We start from the raw sequence: 16223 nt of genomic DNA on the forward strand, positions 1-16223 counted from the left end.
CAAAATGCGGCCCGAAGGACCAAATAATCAAAATGCGGCCTGAAGGACCAAATAACCAAAATGCGGCCTGAAGGACCAAATAATCAAAATGCGGCCCGAAGGACCAAATAATCAAAATGCGGCCTGAAGGACCAAATAACCAAAATGCGGCCTGAAGGACCAAATAATCAAAATCCGGCCTGAAGGACCAAATAATCAAAATCCGGCCCAAAGGACCAAATAACCAAAATCCAGCCCGAAGGACCAAATAATCAAAATCCAGCCTAAAGAACCAGATATCAAAATCCGGCCCGAAAGGACCAAAAGTTTCTCTCACTTGAAATTTGCTGTAGGACCTGACTCGGGTTAAATCTATGTCCGTAAATCCCGGATCGACCATTGAATGGGCAACTGACCGTACCTATAATTATGTACCTTATCTATTTAGTACCTACATTCTGATAAAAAGGTTCCGATTTCTGAACTTTATCGTAGTGTTATCTCTCCCTTGAAAGTCAATGTGGAATCAGTGTTTTATCAGTGATCAATATTTCAATACATCGCAGTACATCGGTCCATTGAATCAAACTTGGAGTGGAATTGTTTGTGAGTTGAATTTATTTTATACCTATTTTTTTTTTCTTTTTTTACAATTTTAATTCTATTTTAATTGTTTATTTACACACTAAGGCTTTTTTATTGACCATTTCACTTTGTTTATTTAATTTATGTTTTTTTTTTTTCTTTTGAAGTCTATTTTCATTGTTTATTTTCAAGCTAAGACTTTTTTTTATATATATACTAAAAAAATTGATTTGATTTATTTATTTATTTTTATTTTTATTTTTTTTTTTTTGATATAGCAGGAACAGGCTGTTACTTTCTGGTCTTCTCGTGTTGACCCAGCACCTAAATGGGAAGTATTGTGTCTCTTCTCGCCCATCTGATGAGTGACATACTACGGGATGGACATGCTACGACACAGACCACACGAGTCTGATGTAGCAGTTGTTTCATTTCTACGAAATAAAAACGGCGGTGAAAAACTCTTTTTTTCCCCCAAGTTTACTTACTTGGCCTTGTGCCTTGTGGTAGTTCTAAATAAAATGCAAAATACTTAACTAACTCTCAAAGTAGGGTAAGTGTATCATTTATTCGCCCACTTAAAAAACGTACCATTTATTGGCCCACCTGCCCACATATATTTTTCTAATTTCTGTTTTTATGACTACAATTTTTGAATAGCACTGGTTCGATAGCAGTCTTTAATCCCTTTCTTTTGATGAAATTGGATCTTGAAAAAGTTCGTCCAGTTCAGACTTATGTCGCGTATTTATTTAGGATTTTTGAATAGCACTGGTTTGCTAGCAGTCTTTAATCCCTTTCTTTTGATGAAATTGGATCTTGAAAAAGTTCGTCCAGTTCAGACTTATGTGGCGTATGGTACCGGTGGGCCAATAAATGGTACGTTTTTTAGGTGGGCGAATAAATGGTACACTTACCCTACCTAAGTTTAGTTTAGATGATAAAATATCAGAGGCAAGGTTGGGGTCAATATTATCAATCAAATACAAAAGTTTACAAAGTTGTTCCGAAATCCTTGATGTCTAGGGAACCAATGTCGGTTATAAAGTATGTATTATTTTGTAGTCGGTTTTTTTCCTTAATAATTTTAACTTTTTTTTTTTTTTTAATTTCAAGTTTTTTTTTACTTTCTGGTGGTCCATTGTTGTTGTTTTTAATCCTTTCCTGTTCTCATATGTTGCATCTTGCTCAACACCTTGATAGAACATCTGCTCCCATTACTTCATGAGCATGACTGTTATTATCCTTATGCTTACATTACTAATTGTAGCTATGTACGCAGACATACGGTGAGGGGTGCTTCATTTGAATATTACTCTTGTCCAGATAGTAAACCAGAGGCGGATTTATTAGTTATAAATACTGTGGAGTTGTTAGTTTCCAGCTCAAAATCTTTTTTGGACGTAGCTACTCAATTTCACAGTCCGATGAGCCATGATAGATGACAGCATCTGAGTATTTTTTTTTTTTAGAATAGAATAGAATATACCTTGTTAATCCTGCCAGAATGAGACTGACAAGTCCCTTTACTCCCGCAGTCTAAACAAGGTCTCATATATTTTCATAGGTATAATTTTTACATAGTTTTATACTCTTATTAGGGAGACTAGAGGTACGAGTAATATCACGAGTCACGAGGTATAATTTTTGGACGAACTTCAAAAATGTAGTGGCTAATCATTTTGCCTACGGTTCTGGAAGTTGGTGGTTTGAGTCCAGATCAAGTCATGAGTTTTTCGCAGAGTTATGTAATTACCTACTTGATTTCAAACCAAAATCTTTTCTACCTTTTATTTTAGTCTGATTTAGCCTTCGCCACTGAAAATACTTAGTTTTCATCTGACCAGTAACTTCAGTAAAGATAAGAAATAGAAATTCAATGCTGCCTATTCATAGTGACTCCTTTAACAGCTGATTCCCTCGCCCTTAGGATAAAGTTTATGTACCTACCTATTAGGGCTTTAATTCAAAATAATAATAGTAATGATTACAATTACCTGCCAAGTACTGTCCTGTAAATGTGGTCCATCCATTGTACATCCGCAGTCAGTGGGTGTTAAAGTGTGGTCCATTTGCCTCCTTACGTACCTCTTTATTTCAATTAAGACTATTAAAAGTGATTTGAACATTCCCTACTTCCCAATTCCCTATTATTCCATTGAAAAGAATATGTCAGTCATTGGAAGGCTCCCCGAAATGTAGATATTTTACAAAAATCACCCCATAAAGGGGGATATTTACCATTTATTTTATTACATATTTATAATATTTATTTATTTTTTACAATTATTTTGATTTTTCAAGGCACTTTAACATTACCTTACGATGCGGACAGTAGGTCTTTCGCACCGACCATGGAAATTTGGTAAGCGCTGATTAACTCTTTTTTTTCTTCTTCTTCTTCTTCTTCTTCTTCTTCTTTTTGTGTCCTATGTCCAACACCTGTTTAATAGGGTTAAGCATTAAGGCCACTTGAAATTACTATACATACATATCTGTACCCATTACCTACCTGTACTCAGAACTATTATCAAATTTAACTGTACCACTGTACCTATTATCAAATTTAACGTCCATTTTATCTTATTCTTTTATTCCCCTATGATGCACCTAATTGTTTACAATAGGTATCTATCTACCTTCATTACTTGTATTTATTTTGTTTACATTATGTTTATTTGTTGTTTACTTTGTTTACACTCATGTGCAAGGTGCGTCTGTAATCCTTTTGAGTTTTGTTATTATTGTATTTTTGGTTATTGTTGTATTTTTTCATGTGGGTATTGTTATAGGGAGCTCTTCAGAATGTTATATTTATTTTAATAATGCACTGCACTTTATTGGTAATAATAGGCATTAGATGTAATTGAGGGGTTTGACTGTTGGTAAATTAGAACAACTTGTTCTAAGCTGACAGTCTAAATAAAGCACCACTACTTATACTTGACGCAAAACCGACTTATGACCTAATTATTTCTTATGGGCTCAAGGATCATCATTTTTTCCTCAACACTAAAATTTAATTCAAAAACTGCGTGTACGAGTATGATATTAAATTTACAAAACACTCAACAGAACACAGGTAAAACCCCCTCATTTTATCTTATATTATAAGAACAAGATCCATTCACTCATTCACATTTCACACACTGATCGCTCTATCTCGAGAACCACAACACCTAGAAAGCTGGAATTTGGTAGGAATATTCTTTTTATGGTCTAGGTGTGCAATAAGAAAGGATTTTGCGAAAATCTACACCGATCCTGAGATATGATCAATTTTTGATCGCTGAAATCTCCATAAGAAATACACAGAGTGCAGAGACTGCGGGATAGAAAACTTTTCCTCGCTCGCCTAATATTTGAGTTTCGTTTATGTTTTTAGTTTGATAACTACAAGTTCGGCCATGCCTTTTCCACAAGTTTGGCCATGCCTCGGGATGAACTAGCGGGATTCCGGAGCGAAGCGACGGAATTCAGCTAGTAACAAAATAAAAACCACACACAAAAACACCCGAAAATCACTCAAAAAACCAATAAGAATTCTGGAATCACAATAAATACAAATAACAGAAGATTAGGTTAAATATCTTTTTACCTTTTGCTATAGAAAGAAAAAAAGGTTGTAGTTTTCGCCATTTTTGACACAAAAAAATACCCACTACACATTTTAGTGAATTTGTGAACAAAAAACTATTATTCACCACCCCTCCCCACAACATTTAAGACGTAATGGACACTCGTTTCCTGACATTCATCTCACATGTGAATTTATTGCAGTGTTAGAGGTTGTAGTTTTCGCCATTTTTGACACAAAAAAAATACCCACTACACATTTTAGTGAATTTGTGAACAAAAAACTATCATTCACCACCCCTCCCCACAACATTTAAGACGTAATGGACACTCGTTTCCTGACATTCATCTCACATGTGAATTTATTGCAGTGTTAGGGGCGTTGTCATGGAAACCCTGAACTAAAACTGACCATAACATGAACGTGTGTGGGTAAACAATTGGGGAAAATGTCTCTAGACATAGGCATTAGACGTGGGTTAGTTGAAGGGAGGGTGTGGTCTCCCTTGTATTGTGTCATTGGAAAGATTTTGTACGACTTCTCACAACTACTATTGTCTGGACAAGAAAGACATGTTAAGGTAGAATAGAACAGTCTACGCTCATGGGATGTCACGTGACGTGATGTATTTCCACTTCAACTCTCATTTTGATCCTTAAAGTCCCGTCAATTGCGATGTGGCTGTATTATTTTGTCATAATATTTGCACGTTTTGAGGGAGCTTTGTACCTATTTATACCTACCTAAGGACTATCTACTTTACCTACCTAATATCTACTTTACCTAAGGACATTGAATTTTTAATGTTAAGTACGGAGTGCAAGTGATCAAGTCATTATTGGCTTCAAATCTGGTATGGTGATTTTGTCACATCCACCAATTTAAAATCAATGCCTACAACCTTGATGTGATTTTGTCACATCCACCAATTTAAAATCAATGCCTACTACAACCTTGATGTGATTTTGTCACATCCACCAATTTAAAATCAATGCCTACAACCTTGATGTGATTTTGTCACATCCACCAATTTAAAATCAAGGCCTACAACCTTGATGTGATTTTGTCACATCCACCAATTTAAAATCAAGGCCTACAACCTTGATGTGATTTTGGCACATCCACCAATAATCAAGGAATTATTTTATTTTTAAACCTTACCTATTCTTTTGCCTTTTACTAACATTTTTCTTCATATTTACATGCCTATCTAATTATTTTATCTATCATATTCCAACAATATAGGTATACCGTTGTCGAAATATCTCGTATTTTTGAATCAGTAGTCGGTATCTAAGTAGGTATATCTGATATGTCTCAACTCAATTACTTACTGCCAAGAAAGATACCCAAATTGTATCGCTTACACAGGAAAACAACCTGAAAAGTAATAAATCAAAAGAAACGCTCGAAATTTTAGTATAAAGGTATTCAAATAAATAAGTCAAAAACGAACCTGTACCTACTCGAATTACATGCCAGTCAGTAAAGTGTAACCTGCGGAAATTCCCAGTTAAAAAAAAAAAAAAAAAAAAAAAAAAAAAAATAAAGGAAGGACGGACTAAAAAATCAAGAAGAAGTAGAAGAAGAAGAAGAAGAAGAAGAAGAAGAAGAAGAAGAAGAAGAAGAAGAAGAAGAAAAATCGTCCTTATTCAAATCGTGAGAATCTTTTTCCTTTCATATTTTAATGATCGAAGAAAAGGAACATTTAAATTTTCGCGAAAGAAGATCCCGAACTTCGCGAGGTGAAGGAGACCCTTTTCTTTCTTTTTCGCACCAGGTTTTGCTTCTTACCCCTTTGAATCCCGATGATGACAATAAAAAATAATAACTTTTGACAGTCAAATTTATGTATATTTTTCCCAAGGACAGTAAGAAAAGGAAGGTCTTGTAGATGTGATAGTATCTCACGGATCTTCCTTACAGGATCTCTCCTTCGTTCTTTTTCCTGACATGTACAGGGTGTCTGCGATGTATAAATTTATTGCCTGGAAAATTAATAAAGACCTTTTTGCCGAGGTTTGACAGCCCATGGCAAGAATGAATTATCATGATTGCCAACGTCCAATAGAAAATGAGACAAAAAGAAGAAAGAAAACGAGTTTTGATAAAGGGAACTGTAACTGCTATCGTTCTAAAATCGAAGAGCTAATAATAAAGACAGGATAGTAGAAAGCCGCAGCCGTTCCGAGAACGAACCTTACTTGGTTCGTTCGCACTAGGACAAAATTCGCCTCCGGGCAGGAATCGAAGCTTAGCTTCGAAGTTAGCCCATTAGCCTTATAAGAGCTAGGTTAGGTTAAACGCAAAAAGGAGCTTTCACAAATGGGCAGCGACCAGTGTTGTTATAGGGTTAGGTTGAACACAAAAAAGGAGCTTTCGTTTTCACTATCGTAGCTTCTGAAGAATTAGCATTATTTTAAGTCTAATACTAAAACCCCATCATTTTTGGTTGGGTCATTGTTGGCCTTACGATATATCGTACATTGCTGTTGTTTCACTGTTATGGCTGATAACTTACTAATTATGTATTAAATAAATAAATAAATTGATGTTGTTGGGGACCACCCTGTATATAATGTGCTTATACCTGAAGACCTTGTTACGTCGTATTGTGATTGCCTCTATAATCCTTAGTTATGTTTGCTTAATGCTTATACCCCTGTCTCTTCCTGGGGATTTCAACCTGGATGCTGTGTGTACGCATCTTCCTATCCTTCCTATTGGGGAAATAAGGAGACCTGGAACTCCTCAATGCTTCCACCACTTTCAAATTTCTTGAAAAGAAGAAGAAGAAGAGAAACATTTTGAGTTATTTTTATTTTTGGCTTACTATAGGATTTGCCAGATTAGTGAATAACCTAGAACCTAGAAGTTGTTTGGTTCGAATGTCTGTCAAATCAAAACTAATGTCAACATCAACTTGAATTTTCGTTTAGATGCCTAGAAAAGAATGGCCTATCCCGCGGTGTATTCCATTTTGTACTAGTTTCTCTTCTTCCTCAATTTTCACCAGACTTATCGAACACCCTTCGTAGATACTATAGATTTCCATGTAATACATATGTCCCCCTACAACTACCTGAAAACGGCTACTTTCCCTGTCGCGTATAATATCTCTAGTAGCGCGGTCAAACTTTCTTGACTTGGCGGGACGGAGCGCTACCGCGCTCCTTAATACATGGTTAATATCAGGGTACCTATTTTTCGCTGATAACTAATCCAGTTACAGTCTTGATTTTGCCAACGGAGTCCCGGAGCTTCCCCTGAAAGAGGGAAGCAAAAAAGAAATCCCAAAATAAAAGTCCCTAATTGAATGGCTCCCAGCTTTATAGGCCCCATGTGCCTTATTTTCCCACTCGCATCTCTCACTATCTTTTTCCCTCCCTTATCTCAATTTCCCTATTTTCTTCCCCTCAGTTCCCTTATCTTTTCCCCTTCTTCTATGTCATATTCAACTACGAGTTTTCCTACTTTTTCCCTTGTCTTCTTTCTATCCCTAGATTCTATAACAAAATGGGAGTAAGTTTTACTGTGTGTCACCTCGAGAGAAACTTTGAATCCACCCACAAGACAAAATTGGCGACAGATTTTTTTCCGATTTTCCCTAATATCTACTTTACCTAAGGACATTGAATTTTTAATGTTAAGTACGGAGTGCAAGTGATCAAGTCATTATTGGCTTCAAATCTGGTATGGTGATTTTGTCACATCCACCAATTTAAAATCAATGCACCTATCTACCTAGAGTTACCTAGTTTTATAGTTTTAGGGACATAAAATAAATAAAAATACCTGGATAAAAACATAAAATCAACATAAAATGAATAAAAATACCTGGATAAAAACATAAAATCTACATAAAATAAATAAAAATACCTACCTGGATAAAAACATAAAATCAAATGTTTTTTTGCCAAATTAAATCTTAATTTTCTCTGTTTCTGTTGGTGAATTCTAAAAAAAAAAAAATGTGGTACGAGTAAGTGATTAGGTAAACTTTTAAATATGTATAGGGTAAAGTGCAATGTGCTTTTATGTTAATTAACTGTAAGTACCTAGTTTTTTAGGTTCTTAACAGGTTTTAACAGGACATTAACATTTACACTAGAAAAGTAATTTTGACACATCCACTAATAAATATTTTCATTGCAACATATTCTTTTCGACTGTTTTTTGGTGTGCAGCACTCTACCTTTCATTTTCCATCTCATTATACCAAAATATTCTTAATGCTATAATTTTTCTTGTTTTTGACTAGAAAACTTTGCAGTTGCCACCGCGAACTGTCAAAAACACAAAAACAAAATAACCCATAAAATTTATTTCATATAAAAAAGAAAAAAAAATCAACTTTAAAATAACAAGAACATAAAAGTTAATCTATTGATTGTTGATTTATGCCGTATTTGTGCAAGTGCAATTTGTGCAGCGCCAAATGTAAAAATTAAACATTCAAAGCTAAATTTCACATGTAATTAAGCACACGGGAACAACTTTTATTACAAATGTTCCTTTGAATTTTACTACCAGATTTTATTAGGAAAGGGGTAAGGGGGTACAAGGTATACATGTTGAAAATGATGTTCGGAATATATGTGATTTTGATTTGTAAATTAATGTTATTTTTTATGAATTTGAAAATACAATTTAAACTCTCTCTCTCTCTTTTTTTTTTAGTTTTTTTAGGCTGTATTCAAAATACCTAATTATGTAAATCCATAAAAAAATTCCACCCAAATGACATCCCTCCTGCACTTCGAAAAAACCTAGGGTGCCGGAAGCCCAATTGGGTGACTGGGTTCCGGAACTCTAATATTGAATTCTACATAGGTATATTGGGAAGCTCGACAGTATAATATAGCATTCCAACAACCAAAATTAGGGGATGTAACCCAATAGTCGAGTTCTTCCACCCTAACTTATTTTTTCTCGGTGTGTAAAACCCTCAGCGCTCTCTTTTCCTCTTCCTCCTCAAAGCTCACTCATTTTCATCCCTCCCGTAATAACACTCATTCATTTCACTTAAGAATTGACTTTAAAACACCCGGCCTTATAATCCTTAGTTATGTTTGCTTATACCCCTGTCTCTTCCTGGGGATTTCAACCTGGATGCTGTGTGTACGCATCTTCCTATCCTTCCTATTGGGGAAATAAGGAGACCTGGAACTCCTCAATGCTTCCACCACTTTCAAATTTCTTGAAAAGAAGAAGAAGAAGAGAAACATTTTGAGTTATTTTTATTTTTGGCTTACTATAGGATTTGCCAGATTAGTGAATAACCTAGAACCTAGAAGTTGTTTGGTTCGAATGTCTGTCAAATCAAAACTAATGTCAACATCAACTTGAATTTTCGTTTAGATGCCTAGAAAAGAATGGCCTATCCCGCGGTGTATTCCATTTTGTACTAGTTTCTCTTCTTCCTCAATTTTCACCAGACTTATCGAACACCCTTCGTAGATACTATAGATTTCCATGTAATACATATGTCCCCCTACAACTACCTGAAAACGGCTACTTTCCCTGTCGCGTATAATATCTCTAGTAGCGCGGTCAAACTTTCTTGACTTGGCGGGGCGGAGCGCTACCGCGCTCCTTAATACATGGTTAATATCAGGGTACCTATTTTTCGCTGATAACTAATCCAGTTACAGTCTTGATTTTGCCAACGGAGTCCCGGAGCTTCCCCTGAAAGAGGGAAGCAAAAAAGAAATCCCAAAATAAAAGTCCCTAATTGAATGGCTCCCAGCTTTATAGGCCCCATGTGCCTTATTTTCCCACTCGCATCTCTCACTATCTTTTTCCCTCCCTTATCTCAATTTCCCTATTTTCTTCCCCTCAGTTCCCTTATCTTTTCCCCTTCTTCTATGTCATATTCAACTACGAGTTTTCCTACTTTTTCCCTTGTCTTCTTTCTATCCCTAGATTCTATAACAAAATGGGAGTAAGTTTTACTGTGTGTCACCTCGAGAGAAACTTTGAATCCACCCACAAGACAAAATTGGCGACAGATTTCCGATTTTCTTCTTCTTCTTCTTCTTCTGTAACTGCTATTTGGGTCTAACTGTCCCGAAAGCGAAGAGAGAAGAAAGACAGGATAGGAGAAAGCCAGCGTTGTTGTTGTCTACTCCTCCTTCTCTTCTTGTTCTTTTTCATCTGCTTCTACTCTCTTTATTCTCAATCTTATTCTTCTTCCTCCTCCTCCTCCTCCTCCTCCTCCTCCTCAACTTTGCACTAGTTCTGTTTTTTAGTCCTTTTGAGGACATTTGTTAGAAAGCTTCTTGTGTTCTTTAGTTTACCTAAATGCATTTTGAAGTGGGTAGGAGTACCTATACGTATGTGTCTAGCTAACTCTACAGTAATGTTATTGAGTTCTTTTCCCAAGGGGTTGTGATTTCACCCATAAATTTAAACTTGCCATCCTAGTTTGCTGGGTTGGTAGCGCGTCTGTCTTCCTTCTCTCTATGATTGCAGGACGATAGACCTTAGCAGTTACAGTTTCTTCTACTTGAACTTAAATTTACTGTGTACCTACCTATTTTCTTTATGTTGTAGGAACTAGGAATATCATTGGTCAAATATCATAGGATAGGATACCGTATTCCTTACAATCCATCCCATACATTCTATACTTTGGCTTAGTCTTTGTTGGAATGTTCTTATTGAGAATTTTCCACAGTGCTGACTTTACTTCATCTCTTTCTCCTCCTTTTCCTCCTTGTTCTTCCTTTTCTCCATTTTTCTCATCCCCCTCCTCATTTTCATTCTCCTTCTCCATTTTTCTCCTCCTCCTCCTCCTCCTCCGTCAATCCAAAGTCTCTCCTTTCCTTTTTTCTTCCACTTCAAAAAATGTGTACTCTCTAATATTATATTTTTCCCGTTTTCTCTTTCTTCCTCTCCTCCTTCGCTTTCGAAAATAACGATGCAAGCATATCATTACAGATTTGGCTTTCTCCTTCTTCTTAGTCTTTTCTTCTTCTTTTCCATAATAATAGTTGAAACGGAATCCCACTGCTGGTGAGGAATTCGAAAGCTACATTTCCATACCCATTTATCCGTACAGAGTTTTTTTTTTTTTTTTGTGAATATAGGTAATTTTGCGTGTTCCCCTTTTGCATCCTGCTTTTCCTTGTCGATATACAGGCTGTAAAAAGTGATGTCCACTTCCTTAAAAAAAAAAAAAGAAAAAGACGTTGGTCTTGAAATTGAATATTTGCTGCCAGCCTAGTTCGCTTGGTTGGTAGGGCGATAGGGCGTCTGCCTTCTAAGCGCTATTTTATCCTGAACAGATAATGTTCTTTCTCGGAACGGCTGACTTTCTCCTATCCTGTCTTCCTTTTCTCGTGGATTTCGGGACGATAAGACCATAGCAGTTACAGTTCCTCTGTCAAACCTCTTCAAAAAATTGCAACGGTTTTATTATATTAAATTTTAGTTTTACAGATAAAATGTTTTATCCACTTCTTGGGAAGTAGGGAACGAACTTCAGGTTTTCAGGCTGCAACCCCTTTGTATGACCTGTGGGACAACCTTTGCAAATGGAACTGATGGTAAGCGAGGATCACCAGAAAGCCAGATATAAGCTGTAAGGCTGATTTTCTTCGAGAAGAAAATTGACTCAGATGTCTAAATTTCCATTTTATTTATTTTGAACGGCCACACATGGCCTTGTCGCTTAGACGCTTAGATTATAAATAAATAAATAAATTATTTTGAACATATTTACAGATAACATGGGTACCCCCTAAATTGGCACTTTCTAACACCCTATAACTCTGTATTGGCATTTAGTAACACCCTGTAAGCATATGATAACGCATATTCAGCTCTCTTCTTTCTTTTGTGACATTTTCATACACAAAATATTCTCTATCTCGACTCATATTAGGTATATCTCCAAATCTCCATACAGGATGACATCACTTGAAAATTTGCCTTAAATTCAAGGAGCACTATTTCTATTTGTGTACAAATTTACTAGAATTTCACGGTGTTCAAGGAGTGTCCTTTCAAAAGAAAAACCAGCCTAGTTAGTTTGGTTGGTAGAGCGTCTGCCTTGTAAGCGTTAGGCCGAGGGTTCGATTCCCGCCCGGGGCTGATTTTATCCTCAAAGGATAATGTTCCTTCTTGGAACGGCTGGCTTTCTCCCATCCTGTCTTTCTTCTCTCTTCGATTTCCGGACGATAAGACCTTAGCAGTTTCTTAAAAAAAAGCTTGCCTGAATACCAATATATGTTCAATGTTTTTTTTTTTTTTTTTTTTTTTTTTTTTTTTTTTTTTGTTCCTTCTCGGAAAGGCTTTTTTTTTAAGCTTTGCCTGAATACCAATTTTCAAAATGTATCTCTAGGTTCTTTGCATGATTTTCTCGACTACACAATGCAAAATACGAGTCACCTAGCTATCCCTGTAAAAAAAAACTTATTATCTTTCTTATAGTGTCTTCATTTCTTCATATCCCTTCGTGAGAATGATTCATATGTAACATACTGTCACACCCTCAATGTCCCTTCCAGTTAGGGGAGCGAACACATTTCCACCCAAATCACAGCAGGGGAGAGAGGGAGAGAGAGAGAGAGAGAAGGTGAGGGTGGGTGGGTTTCGGATCTTTTTATTGACAGCAGTTGTCAATGTCGGCGTCGTGCGTTGAGCCTATGCGGGAATTTCGCAAGGAGCATGTATTTGCTCTTTAATCCGAAATTTGCTGCCTTGAAACTTTTTTTAGAGGTTTGATAGAGGTAAGGTCTTATCGTTCCGAAAGCAAAGAGAGAAGGAGGACAAGATATTGGTAAGCTAGTCGTTCCTAGAACGAAAACTTGATTTTTTTTTCGAAACGCACTTTAAAACTCTAAGCTATAGTAGGTAGGTCGTAGGTCGCTTAAACTTAAATTATGCATTCACCTATGATTTCCTAAATGAAATTATCAACAAAACTACCTAATTAGGTATGATTTCCGAGACAAACTTATGGGACGTCCATTCTTCTTCTTAGCCCTTCAGATAACTTTGTATAAGTAGTTGTAGGTACATACTCCTATATGGATATCTGGATAAGGATACGTACTTATGCAAAAGGATAAATGAATACCCAAGGAATTTCTGGATAAGGATACCTACTTATGCAAAGGGATAAATGAATCCCAAATATATACAGCCCCTTGTGTAACTGACTGACTGACTGACTCACTCACTCACTCACTCATACTAATTCTAACCCACTTCTAGATAAGCTAGGAAGATGCGGTTTTCACCATTGGATTCCTTATTTTTTGTAGGTACTGGGAAAAATCGGAAAATCCCGAAATTCCAAACCGTTCCCGAGATATTGACGTTTTTTAGTCCCCCCATAAGAAATACACGGGGAACACGCTTTGAGGCCAGCAAAACTTTTCCTACGTTTAATATTTTGCTCTCGCTTTTAGTTTTCAGTTTTCATTTCTTCGAAACAAGACTCAGGGACGATATTAGTCTTCAGGGGCGAAGCCAAGGGAGCGCGAAGCGCGACCTCATGCACACCCCGCGAACCCCTGGGAGCGCGCAGCGCGACCGTAAACAAGGGAGCGCGAAGCGCAACCCCATGCATAACCCCGCGAAGCCCCCGGGAGCGCGCAGCGCGACCGTAAACAAAGGATACGTACTTATGCAAAAGGATAAATGAATACCTAAGGATATCTGGCTAAGGATACGTACTTATGCAAAAGGATAAATGAATACCTAAGGATATCTGGCTAAGGATACGTACTTATGCAAAAGGATAAATGAATACCTAAGGATATCTGGCTAAGGATACGTACTTATGCAAAAGGATAAATGAATACCTAAGGATATCTGGCTAAGGATACGTACTTATGCAAAAGGATAAATGAATACCTAAGGATATCTGGCTAAGGATACGTACTTATGCAAAAGGATAAATGAATACCTAAGGATATCTGGCTAAGGATACGTACTTATGCAAAAGGATAAATGAATACCTAAGGATATCTGGCTAAGGATACGTACTTATGCAAAAGGATAAATGAATACCTAAGGATATCTGGCTAAGGATACGTACTTATGCAAAAGGATAAATGAATACCTAAGGATATCTGGCTAAGGATACGTACTTATGCAAAAGGATAAATGAATACCTAAGGATATCTGGCTAAGGATACGTACTTATGCAAAAGGATAAATGAATACCTAAGGATATCTGGCTAAGGATACGTACTTATGCAAAAGGATAAATGAATACCTAAGGATATCTGGCTAAGGATACGTACTTATGCAAAAGGATAAATGAATACCTAAGGATATCTGGCTAAGGATACGTACTTATGCAAAAGGATAAATGAATACCTAAGGATATCTGGCTAAGGATACGTACTTATGCAAAAGGATAAATGAATACCTAAGGATATCTGGCTAAGGATACGTACTTATGCAAAAGGATAAATGAATACCTAAGGATATCTGGCTAAGGATACGTACTTATGCAAAAGGATAAATGAATACCTAAGGATATCTGGCTAAGGATACGTACTTATGCAAAAGGATAAATGAATACCTAAGGATATCTGGCTAAGGATACGTACTTATGCAAAAGGATAAATGAATACCTAAGGATATCTGGCTAAGGATACGTACTTATGCAAAAGGATAAATGAATACCTAAGGATATCTGGCTAAGGATACGTACTTATGCAAAAGGATAAATGAATACCTAAGGATATCTGGCTAAGGATACGTACTTATGCAAAAGGATAAATGAATACCTAAGGATATCTGGCTAAGGATACGTACTTATGCAAAAGGATAAATGAATACCTAAGGATATCTGGCTAAGGATACGTACTTATGCAAAAGGATAAATGAATACCTAAGGATATCTGGCTAAGGATACGTACTTATGCAAAAGGATAAATGAATACCTAAGGATATCTGGCTAAGGATACGTACTTATGCAAAAGGATAAATGAATACCTAAGGATATCTGGCTAAGGATACGTACTTATGCAAAAGGATAAATGAATACCTAAGGATATCTGGCTAAGGATACGTACTTATGCAAAAGGATAAATGAATACCTAAGGATATCTGGCTAAGGATACGTACTTATGCAAAAGGATAAATGAATACCTAAGGATATCTGGCTAAGGATACGTACTTATGCAAAAGGATAAATGAATACGTATATAAGAAACGTACAACATATCTCGTTGGAAAAGATCCTGCTGTAATTTATTCATGCTCCATTTTACAAGTAGTCAATAATATTATACGAACATACAACATCTTCCCATGTTTACTTCAGCGTCGTTCCATCTACCTAGCCAAGGTATAGGTAGGTACGAGAATTGAGAAAATGTAGAGACGAGATGTAGATAGATAATATGTAAAGAAGAAGAAGAAGAAGAAGGAGAGAGAGAGACGGATATATAGAAAAGTAGGAAGAGATAAAGGGGAGAAAATAGAGTAAGGGAGAAGGAGAAGGAGAGAGAGAGAGAGGGAGAGAGAGAAAGAGAGAGAGAGAGAGAGAGAAGGAGAGAGAAAGAGAAAGGGAGAGAGAGAGAAAAGGAGAGAGAGAGGGAGAGAGAGAAAGATGGAGAAATAAAGAAAGAGAAGAGGAAGAAGAGAGAGGAAAAAAACGGAGATAAAGAGAAATGTGAAAAGAATGAGAAATAAAAGGGAGATAAGAAAACAGAGAGAGGGAGAGATAAAGATAAAGAGGGAAATCCAGAGAAAAAAAACAGAGATAAAGAGAAATGTGAAAAGAATGAGAAATAAAAGGGAGATAAGAAAACAGAGAGAGGGAGAGATAAAGATAAAGAGGGAAATCCAAAGAAGGAGAGACAAGAAAAGGGAAAAGAGAGGGAGAAGGTGAAAGAGAGGAACACAGAGATAGCGAAACATTGAAAAGGGGGAGGGGGAGAAGAGAAAAAATTTAGGTGTATACGAAATACGAAATAAGCAAAAATAGTAAATACAATTTTATTTTCCCTCTGCCATCTTCAATTTTCATACAGCTCCATCTTTTTTTTTTTTTTTTTTTTTTTTTTTTTTCGTTTCCCTTCAACATTTCTTTGTAATAATTTTTTTAAAAATT

The sequence above is a fragment of the Diaphorina citri genome, unplaced genomic scaffold (assembly GCF_000475195.1).
Source record: "Diaphorina citri unplaced genomic scaffold, Diaci psyllid genome assembly version 1.1 scaffold381, whole genome shotgun sequence".
Taxonomy (NCBI): Eukaryota; Metazoa; Arthropoda; class Insecta; order Hemiptera; family Psyllidae; genus Diaphorina; species Diaphorina citri.